Here is a 14009-nt window from a genome sequence, read left to right as displayed (position 1 = left end):
TGTCATTAGGGACCACACGCACTAAGTGCCATCCTGCAACCACCTCTTAGAGAATGGCAGGGAATTATCATTATTCTTCTCGGGCAGGCATTTCCAATTTGGACTTAATTGACGCGGTTCTTCATTTGAGTAATAACCAAAAGAAAGCCGAGTTTTACCCGAGAAACTTTAAGAGGTTTTTCTTCCCCCCTCCCCCTCTTTCTTTTTTTTTTATTTAAGATAGAAGTGAGCTAACAGAACCTCGTTTTCCTGAAGGTGAAATATATCTAGCCCGTAAACGGGAGCGCAAACAATCCGGGAGCCCGGTACCGAGGTGGGATGCGGGTGGCCGCGGGACGCAGTGCAGGAGGGGTTCCGAGTTCAAACCGAGCTGGACTCTCCCTGAACCAGTCCCGCCGCTCCCAAATCCCGAGGGGGAAGAGCCCCCTCGTCCCACAAGCCGCTGCCGTGAGCATCCCTCATTAGAGAAATCAGAGAATGGTGGGGAACGGCATAAACAGTTTAAAAACCTGAGGCTGGCGACTGAGGAGCGTGAGGCAGAGCTGGAACTTTGCGTGAAACGCTGCCCTGGGAACGGGAGGAAAACTTGAGCGCAGCCTGTGCCCTGAGTTAACTAAAGCCAATTACTTGTCTCCATATAAAAGGTTTCGCGTATGGTTACAGCTGAGGAAATACGAGAAGCTGATGAGTCTGTTTTGGTTATGATTTAATCAAATAAATTAAAGGAGAAGGGTAAGGATACGCCCAATCTGTGACTTCAAAAAAAAAAAAAAAGGCATGAGTTTTTTTGGGACGCTCTCTGTCCAAAGCATCGCCTGTTGTACAGAGCAAAGCCAGGCTCTGAGAGTCCACTCATCTCATTACTGCTGGGTGTTTGGGGTTTCTCTTTTCCTCCCAATGGAGTAACCTTTCATAAACGATTGCAATTTCGGGGGGGAAAAAGTGAGTAGGTGCCAAACCAAGCTGGGGGTGGGGCAGAATTTTGCGTTTCAAGCAATTTAGCAGAGAGCAATTCTGCTTACAGCAGAGAGGTAGGTGGATACTTGAAAACGTCTTCCACCGGGGTGTCCTACTTTGGCAATTCTAATTAAAACAAGGTTTAAAACATGTAAAGAAAGAGCAAGCCTCTTGCTTTATTTCCAATGGGCGTGGGGGATACCGTCAGGCACAAGGAGTGCTTCCAGCTTGTTCTAACGTGCACCTTTGTTTAAAAGAAAAAAAAAAATAATCAAGCTCGTCCTCTGATTTCAACTAATGTATTTTTAACTGGATTTCTTTCCTCTGCTTTGTGTGATCTGATACCTACCGTGTAGCCCTGGCCCACTTTCAGCCCTGCGGGTGCCCCGCATTGTGTGCGTGCCTGAAAGAAAAGGGAAAAGTCTTCCATCTCACACTCTTTTGCCCTGTACCTGTGCTTGGGAATTGAATCGTGTCCAAGCTAGTGGCCAGCAAAACCCTCATCCTATTCCCTTTCTCGCTGCCTAACCCGAGAGAAGACGCGACTTTGTAGTTGCAGCCTGGTTGGCGTGGCTGTGACCATCCAGCACCTCGGATCAATAAAGCAACCAGTTTTCTGACGTTTCTTTTCCACGGCTGCTTATTGAAAAGGAGCCTTTACCGCCACCTATAAATAGCGCTGCATCCAAGTCAATTTTTTTCATTATTTTTTTTTTCCCTCTCTACGTAAAGTAGCAAAGTTCTAACCAAGATACCGCAAGTTCTCCTTGCTGTTCAGCGAGGGCTCGCCCCAGAGGGGCTGCACTGGGGGTCCTGGCTCCAAAGGCGGCTGCGCTGCCGCCTCCATAGGGAGCGGGGGGCTTCGGAGGAGCCAGCCCCGGTCCCGCACCGGCCGCCTTTGAACTTTGTTCGCAGGCATGGGAGGGAGAGCAGCGAATACCGACCGATACTCACCGTGCTCTTTGGCTTTCCAGATGTAACTCCGTCTCTCCCTCTTCTTTGTGTATAAATGAGCAGAGGTTACATCGCGGGCACGCGGTGTAATGCCCTGGATAACCCCGACCCTGTTAATTTAATGCTACGCTAACCTCAGAGTGTGTGATTGGAGCTCGAGTGTTGGGTTAGAAAAGCGCCTCTCCACGCTGGAAACAAATTCCCTTTCTCTCTCCACACCCACCCCCTTTCCACGCAGAGTCTCCCAGCCCTGTATTCCTGCACAAACCAGGACACCTACCTTTCCGAGAGCCACGTTCCCTATCACAGAGTGCATTTTTTGCCCACTCTCGAAACAACTGTGCAATTCCCCAAACCCACGTGCCGTGCCCTGCCTGCTGCGTGGGGCTTGGTTTCACGCACTGTGCCACGCCGAGGTCTGGCACTGCCTGCAAAGCGCTGAGACCTCGCGTAGGGGAAGGAAGGCGCTGCCTGTCCCCCCCCCCCCGTTGCCCCTCGCTGCCCCCTCACCGGGGAAGGGGCGGCGGGGGCGAGGGGTCGGGGCTCTCTTTCTCACCCCAAAATCGCACGCTCAGCCCGTGGGACTGGGGTGCTCCTCCGGGCGCTTTCTACCTGCCTGAACAGAGGGCTGGGAGCTGACGGACAGTGATCGCTGTACGCGGAGCGATCAAACCCCCTTAGCCGTGCGTGATCTCGAGCTCTCTCTCTCTCTTTATTTATTTATATTTAATTCCCTTTCAATTCCCCTAAATGAGGTTTGATGAATACAGCCCGTTGTCCGCGTTGATACCAAGGTAATAATTGTCAGGGGGTCTGAGCGCTCCAGGAAAAAAAAAGCGGAGGAAGAGAGAGAAATACAACCTCCGCTATCTCGCTGTTACTAATTCCCAGCCGGCTCGGACTCAGGGGACAAGGCGATCGCTTAACAAACCCTCCTCCTCCTCCTCTCCCTTCACCACCCCTTCCTTCCTTCCTCTTCGCCGGCACATTTTCTCCCCCGCGCTCGCCCACGTTTCATTCCTCCTCTTCGTGAGGAATAAACCGTGCAAACTCAAACTAAAAAGAAAAAAAAAAAAAGGGGGGGGAAAGAAAAAAAAGGAAAGGTGGGTGGGAATGATACAGAAGGGGAATAAAAAAATAAGAAAGGGGAGGGAGGAGGAAAAGGACGGAGAGTGTCTGTGCCTGATCGCTGACCATCTGTGCAAAAGGTGATCATTGTTAGGTACTCACATGGCTGGTGGCAGAGCAGCTCTTAGCAATTAATAAGTCTCTCAGCTTGAGCTCTTCTTTCCCCTTTTGGATGGCAGCGCTCTCTGCGTGGCTCGCTCTCACTCGCGCGCACACACAAACCCGATCAGATGCTTCAGGACCGGCCACTTTGCGAGGGCAACAACACGGGAGGGTTTGTATTACTCCAGGTTCGTGTGTGTAGCCTATAAATAGCGAACTTTTTGATGGAATCAGCTAACAAATGAGAGAAGAAGGCGTAATTTTGCGCAGGGAGCCCCCCTTTCTCTTTGCAAGATTAAAACCCCCCAGGCAGCAGACAGAGCTAAAGTTGTGGGTGTGTAGAAAGGAATTTCACTTTATTGTGATCGTGTGCGAGATTTGTTTGTTTGTTTATTTTGGGGGTTGTTTTTGTTCCTCCCCCCATCGCCACCCCCCACCAACCTATACGTTACCTATACGTTACATCCTCCTCCCTGCCTTCCCAGCTAGGGGCAGGAACTGACCCGTGTTAGCACCGACTTTAACTCCAAGTTGGGAACACACGGCGCGTTTGAGGTTTTTTCTTTTGGTGGTGGTGCCTGTTGTTGGTTTGGTTTTCTTTTTTTTTTTGCGGCGGTGGGGGGGAAGATGTCCACGCGATACCGCGTGGAAATGCAGGAGGCGGGCGGGCAGGCTTCCCTGAACGTGCCCTCATTTTGAAAGCAAGTGAGGAACAGAAAGAAAACAGGTCGGAATTATTGGGGGGGGGAGGAGGGAAGAAGGCGGTACTTTGGTAGGGACGAAGTGTGTGACTGGGGCTTTGGGTCAGCCACGGAGCGATGGCCCCACTCGAGAAAAAGCGCCTCGAAACACGTGGCTGCGGGGGTTCCGCGGTGCGGTCCCCCCACGCCGCTGTCCCGCCCGGCGCAGCGGAGCCCCGGGCACGCGTGGGCGCCTCTGCAACCTCGTCCTTGGGGGTGCCAGGGGGCCCGGCCTTTCGCGCGTGGGCAGCGGGGCCGACCCGACGGCTGGGGCCCGGGGGAACCCCCTGCTCCAGAGCCCACCCCGGCCTTCCTCGGGCAGTCTCCGGGCTCCTCGGGGCCGGCTCCCCCCGCCGTCCTCCCTCCCGTGTTTTGTCGGAGGTCTGAGCAGTACCGGCACGTTCGGCATCCCCCCATAACGACAGCCCCCTGTCCCCCGAGGACATTGATTTGCGGGAAGCTTAAGGCTGGGCCCTGTCAGCAGAGGGGCTGCCGCTGATAAGGATCCCACCGCGGCAGCTATGAAGAGGTTTTCTCCCCTGACAGGTGTCTGACAGGGCTGGCCGGGAAGAACTGCTGACCTGTCTAAAGAAATATATCTGCGTCTCCCGGAATGGCAGGACAGATGGTGCCCGTTCGCACCGCGGCGACTTCTCTCGATGGCACACACCGAGCGGAGCTGATGAGTGGTTTGTTTTTATGGCAGGGAGGTAGCGATGCCCTCGGACATCCCGTGGCACAGGCTTGATGGGAAATGTCCGCTCCTGTACAGGCGCGGGTGGCACCGACACGCGTGCCGGGCGGGCAGGGGGGCAGCGGCACCGCTCCCGCCCCGTCCCCGCGTACATGACCTGCCGCAGGATCGCCGAGGAAAGGGGCTTTCGGCACCTGTGCCAGAGCCGCGCCCCCAGTTAGAACCAAACTGGTTCTAAAGGTCGCTCCCGCTCGCCCCCACGCCCCTCGGCGGAGGCGGCCGCCGCTGAGCCTCGGCAGCGCCGGGCAGGGCTCACGCTGCCTTTGTGCCGCCCGCGGGGCCGCGCAGGAGCCCGTGTCAGGCAGCGCACGGGGGGTGCGGCAGGGCCCCCCGAGCCCTCTCGCTTTGAGCCGCTCTCCCTCCCGCGGCCCCGCTGGGGAAGGGCCCACGCGCGGACACGCAGCGGCCGCACGGGCAGCCCCGGCCCCCCCGGCCCCGGTGGCGACTCCCGCTGCCGGAGCGGCGACCCCGGCATCCCTCTCCTCCCCGCGCCCGGCTCCCACAGCGCCCGAGTGACGCGCAGCCCGGCGCGCTGGTCCGTCCGCACACATTTCCAATCTCATGGCTCATAAACTATTAGCAAAGGGATTTCATTATTCACCTTCCGTATCTTACAAAGGAGAAAGGGGAAAAAAAAAGGAAAAACAAAACCCCAAACCAACAAAACGCGCTCCTGGTAACAGCAAGACCGGCCGGGTTTAAATCCCAGCGCCTGCCCAGGCTCGGGGCTCTGGGGTCGGCTCGGGGCTGGCGGCCGCGGGAGCTCCACCGGGTTCCTCCCTCTGGCGCTGGTCTCCGGCCGCGGCCGCTTGTCCCGGAGGCACTGCGGGGGTCAGCCTCGGCCGAGGGCAACGCAAACCAAAGCCGCGAACTGCGTGTTACCGGCCGCGGAGAAAATATTCCAGAAGAAAGAATAAAATCTTGGGGATGAAAGGGGGTGGGGGGTGCAATCTGCTTGTTTTCCTTATTTTTTCTTTCTTTCTTTTTTTTTTTTTTTTTTTCTTTGTCTGCAATAAATAACATTGGGAGTTATTTAGCTCTCCATTGGAATGCGACAGCTCACTCTCCGGCGTGTGCAGCGCACGCGTTCCGCCAAGCGAGGGCCGGAGCCCGGGGACGCGGCGGAGCGCGGGGGGGAGCGGCCGGGCGGGGGCTGAGCGGCAGCGGCACAAGGCCTGCGAGGGGCCGGGGTCAGGCCGAGCTGCAGGCGGGGCAGGCGGGCAGGGGCAGACGCGCGCCTCAGCAGGGCGCCTATAGAAACGTAGGACCCGCTCCCGGGAAAGTTACTGACAGCCTGGATGAGGCAAACACAAATGTTAATACAGCTAACTTTGTTTCTGTCTTTTTTCCCCCCTTTCCTTTCATGATTTTTTTTTTTCATCCTTTAAGAGAGAGACTGCGAAAAAGTTTAGACCACGAGGTAATTATAAAAACCAATATAGAGATTTTGAAAGAGAGACCCACTTCACAATTTTATACCGAGGAGCAAAATATTCTGGCGAAGTCTGGGGTCACCACCGACAATAGAGCAATGTTGCCTCCCTGTTTAATATACATGGTGTGGGAAATGGAGGGAAAACATAGCTAGCACCTGTAGTGCCAAAGGAAAAAAAAAATTAAATTACTACATCATATTTTGGGGCTATTTTGCAGGACATCCATCAAAAATAGACCCATATTTAATTATAGCTCTAATGATTTTCTCTGTGCGACTGCTAGTTAATAGTAAGGAGGAAATGGGGTTTCTATCGAGATTTTGCATTTTGATACCTTAAAAATACATAGTAATTTGGTTATGTGTTAATAGCACATCTGGGACTGCAAGTGACCAACCTGGACCAACTTTTAATTAGCACGCTGACCTGCCGAAGAAGCAAAACTCCCTTAAAAAAATAAGTATATATATCTATATATATATACACGCACATGCACCGCCGTATCAGCGTGACCCTGGATACCCCAGGGCTCTCGTTGCCCTTTTTGTAGGGAGGAGGTGATCTTCCAAAGGGGCGAGGAGATGCGCAAGTTCAGCACCCGCCCGCCGCGCAGCCCCGCTCACGCTGCGCGGGCAGCGGTGGCCCTGGCAAGGGGGGAGGCGGTCCAAGCGGGCGGGGGACTATGACCGGAACCCCTGAGCAGCGTGTGAGAGGAAAAGGCCGTAGCAGTAAGGCGGAGGGTTTGGGCTCTATGGGAGGTGTGGTACAAACACCAGTGAGGGGCGAACACAGCCTCACGCGTGGGTGCTACAAGCTCCAGAGCCTGTTCGGCAGCTCCCCCACACGAAGCACAAAGAGAGGTCAGCAGCCTGAAAGATGAACTCCTTTTCTCTCTGCTGTTGCCTCGTCAACGCTTTGTCTTATTTTTCTTCCTTCATGGTTAAATTAAACATAGTTTTAAAATGAATTTAAATTTTTCCATTCACATACACACTTCAGGCAGGCTGGATGCTTGATGCGGCCCCCACCCCCCAAAACTGGCACTGGAGTACGTTACTGCCGAGTTACACTTTAACTTCTCTGCAGGTAATAATTAAAGACCTTCTTTCTAAATCTCTTTCCCCCACAGAAGCACCGAGGCTGTCTTTCGCAATAGGTTATATTGATCACACACACGGGCACACTCTCCTCAGAGCCGCTGTCTGTGAGCTGCTCTCAATTCCATGCGCTCTGCGCAACTTTTCCCAGATCTTCTCCCATTTCTCTCTTGAGCTGAAAGGTTTCTTTAGGGATGCATTTCTGTGAACACTTCCAAATCCCCCCAAGAGGAAGCTCCCCATGCAAAAGGGGACTGCCAGTTACTCAGATGCACACCTGCAGGCTTTGGCCTTAAGTCTGAATTTTGTCCCACTGTCGCATTGTGGGGGAGTTTAAAAATAAGAGATATAGAGGGAGCAAAGTCATCTGACATCAGCAATGGAGTATCTCCGTCTAGTGGGAAGAACTCCAACATTTTTTAGTGGTGACTCTTTCCAAAGAAAACCTTCAGCCTTGTCCTAACAGCCGTACTGAAAATTTTAGGGGCTCTGAGTTACCTGAGATCACAATTTAATCTGCCAGAGAAGTGCAGCACATACCTGATATCAATGGAGGGTCAAGAGCTGGCCAGTTCCAGCTGGTCCCGCATTTGATTTACTTCAGGCTGTTAAGATGTATGCTGTGGTGTTTTGATAAGAAAAAAGGAGTCAGCAGTTTGCTTTGGCAATTCTTTCCTTTTTTTTTTTCATTTTTTGCCCTCTGAAGAGAGCCGCAGTTTCAACTAAGGAATTTGTTGTTGCTGGTGGGATGGTTTTTAGTGGAGGTTTTTGGTCTGCATGGGGCTATCTCATCACGTACTGTTAACACTTAACTGTGTTTCTTACTCTCCCAAGTGAGCCAGACTGTGGCAGGAACTTTCATGCAGCTTGTCTACCTTGGGCCTCCAGCATCTCTGGCCCGTGCTTTTGCTGGGATTCACCCCAGCCAGAGAACTTGGAGCAACTGCAAAGCCAGCAGCCATCACCCAGTGGGTCACATCAGCAACCTGCTCTGTCTTGGTGGAGCCCTGTCACAGCTTTCCCCTCACACCTTTCTCTACCACAGGGCCTTGACCCTGAGTTTCATCAGATGCCTCAGAAATACTTAAAATTTGTTTTTTTTATACCATACTGATGTACTCATCCGAGCTGAGCATGGAGGCTGCTTGCTCTTAGCTGAATTAAACTATTATTTGAAGATACCTCCTGCACCCACTGTGCCCTCTCTTACAGGCCCCCAAAACTTTCGATCACAGAGAGTTAAATCGCGGTAATTACACCAGGGATGTTATCTGTGACGTGCATGTCTGTGCAGTGTAAAGAACACCTGCAATACTCCAGACCAGAGGACCATTGCACAAATAACACCCCTCAGAGGTGGCACCAATGGGTGCATAAATAGGGGAATAAGGAGCAGACCGGGATTTTTTTATTCTATCCCTAGTTTTCATTTTCCTTTCCTCTTATTTTAGTTCTTCTGCCTCTAAAATAGGGAAGTGAGAGTCACTGCCTTTCCACGAGGCAGTAGTTGTTTGAAAAAAAATCAGAAATCCTCAGAAAATGTAATCTGTGCTAATATATATTCTAAGGTAGATGTACTGCCATCCCCTGTATTGGGGTTGGCAAACGTTTCTCAGCAGAGACCATATTTTCTGTTGCATGTAGCTTTAGAAAAAACATCATCACTTAGGCTGAAAACTGATATGCTGACTGTCTGTACTGGGCAGATTATTTTGAAAATACCTGCCAAAACAATTTGTCCATTTCCAAGAACAAGGTTATGGAAAAATAAACAGTTTTGCTCATACTAAAATGGAAACTTTTTTCCTTTGAAATGCTCTGCTGCCCTCAGGCTTTGAAGCATAGCCTCAAAATGTGACCTTTTTTATTTAAAATATGCCTTTCCCTCTCTGTCTGAAAATTTATCCAAATGTGTCTAACTTACAAATATTAGAAATTGTGTCATGAACAGATGGCCAGTAATGATTTCTTTTATTCTACCAGGAAAAAGGCATTACTAAAGATTGGCCCTCTCTGCAAACAGAAGCTTAAGGATACAGGGGTGAGGCTAGATTTCCACTTTAATCCCCACCTCCAAGTTTCCCCCTGAGCCTGAGCTTTGGCACAGAATCTGAGAGGTAGGAATCCTATCTCTCCTAAGCTCCAAGTGATTTGAAGGTTGTGTCAGGAAGAAAGGTCTCCACATGAATACAGCACAGAGGAAAAAACCATCCACCTTGTGACAGAGCAGGCAAAAGGAGCAGCCAAGCCAGCCAGAGAGAAAACTGGGACTGGTGTTTTGAGGCAGGAGCCTGGGACTGATTAGGTAAGGAAACACAGAGGTTGTGCAGAGAGAGCAGAGCGAAACCGTTCTGTAGAGGAACCTGCAGGGGAGATAGGAGGGCAAGGCTAGAAAAACCAACTAATGCTGTCTGCCAAGAGCAAGGATGCTTAATTGCAGGATGTCCAGGGTAGCTGGGCTGAATTTCACTTGAAACATGGTAGAAACTCTGACAGTCAAAATGGGGGGGGGTTTTCCACTGTTTTTAGCCGATGCAGTTCAGCTACATAATTAATGCTTTTTATTTGGAATAGAGTCTGCTTTCTAACTCTGAAAAAGAACTGACCTTCAAGAGAAGTGTTTCTGAGATGATTCAAAACATATTTTAATTTGTGTGTGTATATGTAACCACTGAACTCAGGAAATGTGTTATCTATTCAACACTAGCCTCCACATCAACATCATGGATGCTAAGGAAATGGCTAACCTAAGGGGTTCACAGCACCTCGATTCAGCTTCCATACATTAGGATACATGACCACACAGATTATATTCCACAAATTTCCTGAAGCAGAAATGAAACCCTGCAAGGTACCCCTTCCTCTGGGAACAGATCAGTACTTTGTAGATTTTATTCACTGGATTCCTGCCTAATTTATCACAGAACTGGGTATAGCTCATGTACAAGGTAGCAAATTACAAGGAGGGAAAGCAGGGCTTTGTGGCAGAGTTGTAGCTGAATTTTACCTGCTGAGTTTGCTTCCATCCCCCTGTCACCTCAAAGATTCTACACTCTAGGGAAAGTTGCCTCAAGAGGCAATAATTGGGCCTCAAGAGGCCCAATATTGAAATTTTGGAGGTGAGCTGAAGTGAATCACTCACTACCCCAGATTGAATCCATGGGACTTTGCATGGACTAGGCCAAGTGATGTAGAATGCCAAACAGGTTGAAAAATCAAGTAGATAATGTCTCTAATTGGATACCCCAAATTAGCAGGCATTTTGTACTTTAATCTCGTTTGTTTGGAATAGAGATTTATTAAAAAGGATAGGATGGTATCATCCCTTCAGTTTCAGTCTGCAAAAAAGAAGCACCCAGATGCTATAATATGATGGGGAGATGAACAGGAAAAGAACAACATTAAGATTTATATGCCCCAGATATGGCCCCATGTAGGTACATTTAACACTGGAAATAACTCCTGAAGAAAGCTTTGCCCATGCCCTACTCTGCACGGCAAAGGGGTGCTTGTGAAGAAGACCAAGCAGAAAAGCCCCACTGCCCTGTCAAATTGTGTTCATATTTCACTGCACAAGTGCAGATGAAACAAAGGCTTTGTAAAGTTGTTTGTGAAAAGGAGGGAGGAGAGGGGGGAAAAAAGAGAACAAGCCCAGGACACCAGAGGTCATGGAAATAAGGTGCTGACCCAGAAGACACTAAAAGCGCGCGTCCGTAACAGTGAAAGCACTTGTGTCTGGGGACGCTTCACGTCAGGTTTATGCCATAGTGCCTTGCCTTTTGGTTACTGCACAGTCTCTTTCCCTTTGTTTCTTGGCATTTTGTCTCTGAATTTTGAGGAAAACATTTTTTTTCCCTGGAAAATTTCTCATCATCTCCTAGTACGTGATGGTGTAATGATAAAGCGCCTTGCACAAGGGATTGGTCCTTCACTCTCACCTCCTACTGGCTTTAAATGTTTATAGAGCCTGTAATACTCTTTTAATTCATGTGTGTGTGAATAAAATATTATATGGATAGACAAGGTTTATCCCTTAAGTTATTGCTGTTCTTTTTAATTTCCATTAAAATATGTTTTTGCCTTGGTTATTCGATTTTTCATTCCTTATCAAATTTCTATCCTTGACTTTCCATTTCAGCCAGTCCCACTGCAAGTTAAGGGTATTAGTAATATCTCACTTTTTTTTTTAAAACAAATGGGGTTTTTTACTTTTTAGGGAGTTGAGCACTTATGACAGGTAACAGGTTGCCACCTTCCAGACAGTATTTCAGCTCATCTGCTGATCAGGTATGGCACAGCTAACACCTCTGTCCTACCAAAGTTAAGCATAATAGCAAAAGGGCAACCAAACAGGAGAGCCCAAGTACTTTCTAACTTTTTTACTTCAAATACGCACATCTTTAAGTCCTTTTTTAGTGGGTAGCACTGGAACCTATTCATTTGGAACTGGACTAAAGTCCCCGAAGTATTTCAGGCGGATGGATTTAACACTAACAACCCTTTAACAAACAACAGGGAAACAAACTTCTTAAACATTTGAATTTCTGTTTTCTATGTTAGAATGTAGAAGAGCTCCAGAATCTCTTCTTTTAGTCAGAGTTCAGAAGTGCCCTCACCAGGCGCATGGTCCTGACCTCAGCTGGAGGATCCTTGGCCTGGAGTCAAGCAGTCGCTGCACTCACTGAAACAGTCAAATTAACTGTCTGCTTAGCCATGGATTAAAATTCATTCACTGATCCAAGACAGTAAGTGAGACAGTAATTTGCTACTCCTACTTTGTTTTGCAGCAGACTCTCATTCAGACTAAACCGGCAGTTCAGCATCAGGTTTTTTTGCCCAGCAGTAACCACGGTGGCATTGTAAAATTGTACCTCCAATAACTTCAACAAGTAGGATAAATAAATGCAGATGTAAAAAGAGAAAACTCATCCTGTTTTTAGTAGCATAGAGACTGCATGAGAGCAGAGTACAAAGATGACTTCAGGAGTCCTGATGCAATCAGCAGTCACCATTATTTTGAGTGGTAACTTGTAACAAATAAAGTGTCATTTCATCTGAGCCAAAGGCCTCTTCAGCACTGCCTTTACCACCACAGCCTCACTCTTTTCTTCTCCAGCAAACCACAGGCTTGATTGAAACGTTAGAGAGTAAATTGCTTAATGCTTTCTAGAGACCTCAAATATGTGAAGTACCCAGTGCATAAAAGAGAGAGCTTATTTCAAAACCAAGCATGACAAAGCTGACCTGCTGGAGAAAAGAGCCTCTGCCTTGTTCCTGCTCACATTAGGTACTGTGCTTGGATTTCCTAACAAAGCAACACATGCTTTCAAGTCCATCACTTTTAAACCAATCTACAAGACTGAACAACTAATATAATCTTAATTATGCAACACAAATGTGACCATCTGGCTGCTTAGGAATTGCATTTGACCCAGATAACAGCAGATGTATTTTGTATCGGAGGCAAAATTTTAGATGTGACATCCACCTCTCTCCTATTATCATGGATAATGACAAAACAAACAATTTCAAGATGCAGTACAGAAGTCATGTTGATGGAAAACAGTATATCTCCTGCTGTATGTATATCATATACATGATCACCTTCTTCGCAGAGCAAGATTCCTCTCACCATGGCCAGTAATAATAGAAGAGAATAGGGGAAAAAAAAGCTTTTCTCAGTGTATCTGACCAAGTCAAAGACCCGGTATTTATGTCAATAAAGCTTTACTCTTGCTTGTGATGATAACCCTGTATCATCCCACCCTGAGGTGGCTATAACTCATGGTGAATGAATAGATCATTATGTAAAAGTATGTACCTATTTGATGTACAGTAATCTGACTGTATTTCTATGTAATGCAAAAGGCCCCAAAACAACAGTAGGGAGGGGTGGTGGCAATAAATCATTCGAATGTAAGTTTAGCACTCACTGCAATAGCACTGCAATATTTCATAGAGACACGTTCAAAGAGAAAGGGTTTATTCATAAATACACCAATGATATAACTAACTTCAACACTCCCAGTGTGAGTTTAGAGAGAGGAGTGAAATGAAAGTTTATTGTGATTTTCTGGGTACGAGGATGGCATTTCCACTAGCAGTGGCTGGTCCATCCTTGTCACGCGTGTTCAAGAACTCCACACTCACTCACCCATACCACCAATACATAGGAAAAGAAAGGCAGAGCTGTCTGTGAAGCTAAATTTAAGATGAGGAAGATATTCTGGGCCTGCTCTGTGGCCTCACTCGTGGGGAAGGTTTGCAAAGAGGTAAAAACAAGCCAAGTCTAACTTCGTAGAGGCAAGAGCCACCCCACTACAGGCAGATGAGCACTGGTCTCGCACCAAGCTCAACTTATTGAGAAGAGCTACACTGTCTAAACTACATTCCTGGGGTAGTTTTTCCCTTTTCCCCACCCCCCAGGGTTACTCCATCTTTCTGAGGTTGATGAGCATATGCAAGCTTAGTTGTGACACTTAGCAGAGAAGTCAGAGAAGTGGTAAATGCTGAGAACAGGCAGCTATTATTTTTGACTCTTAATAAGTTTTCAGATCAGCTTTCCCTTCAAAAAATGGAATTGCTTTTAAACTAAATATCCATTATAAAATGTATTAACAATAACAGGAATGAAGATTCTGTGTATTTGAATTCTCACTATTTAAGGGAAGCTCCTGTAAAAGCAGAGGTAGCATGCATTCACTGCAACAGACACAACTAATATTTTGTTCTGTATAGAACATGGAAGACAAGAGTGTGCAGAAAGCCTGGTAAACCACCCTCTTCTGCATGGACAAAAGGCAATGACAATGAAGAAGGTAAAGTGTAGAATTGCATGGAG

General features: G+C 48.3%; 1 long non-coding RNA gene across 1 annotated transcript; it reads right to left on the bottom strand.

The window, feature by feature from the left end:
- Nucleotides 1–689: 689 nt before the first annotated feature.
- LOC109950952 lies at nt 690–4697 on the bottom strand. The gene is made up of 4 exons (XR_005604063.1): nt 4463–4697; nt 3142–3287; nt 1307–1360; nt 690–1201 (listed from the first exon to the last, which is right to left on the bottom strand). It is a non-coding gene; the product is annotated as an uncharacterized LOC109950952 (long non-coding RNA).
- Between the last annotated feature and the right edge of the window lie 9312 nt (nt 4698–14009).

This window comes from Corvus cornix, chromosome 3 (assembly GCF_000738735.6).
Source record: "Corvus cornix cornix isolate S_Up_H32 chromosome 3, ASM73873v5, whole genome shotgun sequence".
Taxonomy (NCBI): domain Eukaryota; kingdom Metazoa; phylum Chordata; class Aves; order Passeriformes; family Corvidae; genus Corvus; species Corvus cornix.
This window is presented reverse-complemented; position numbering and strand designations above follow the sequence as displayed.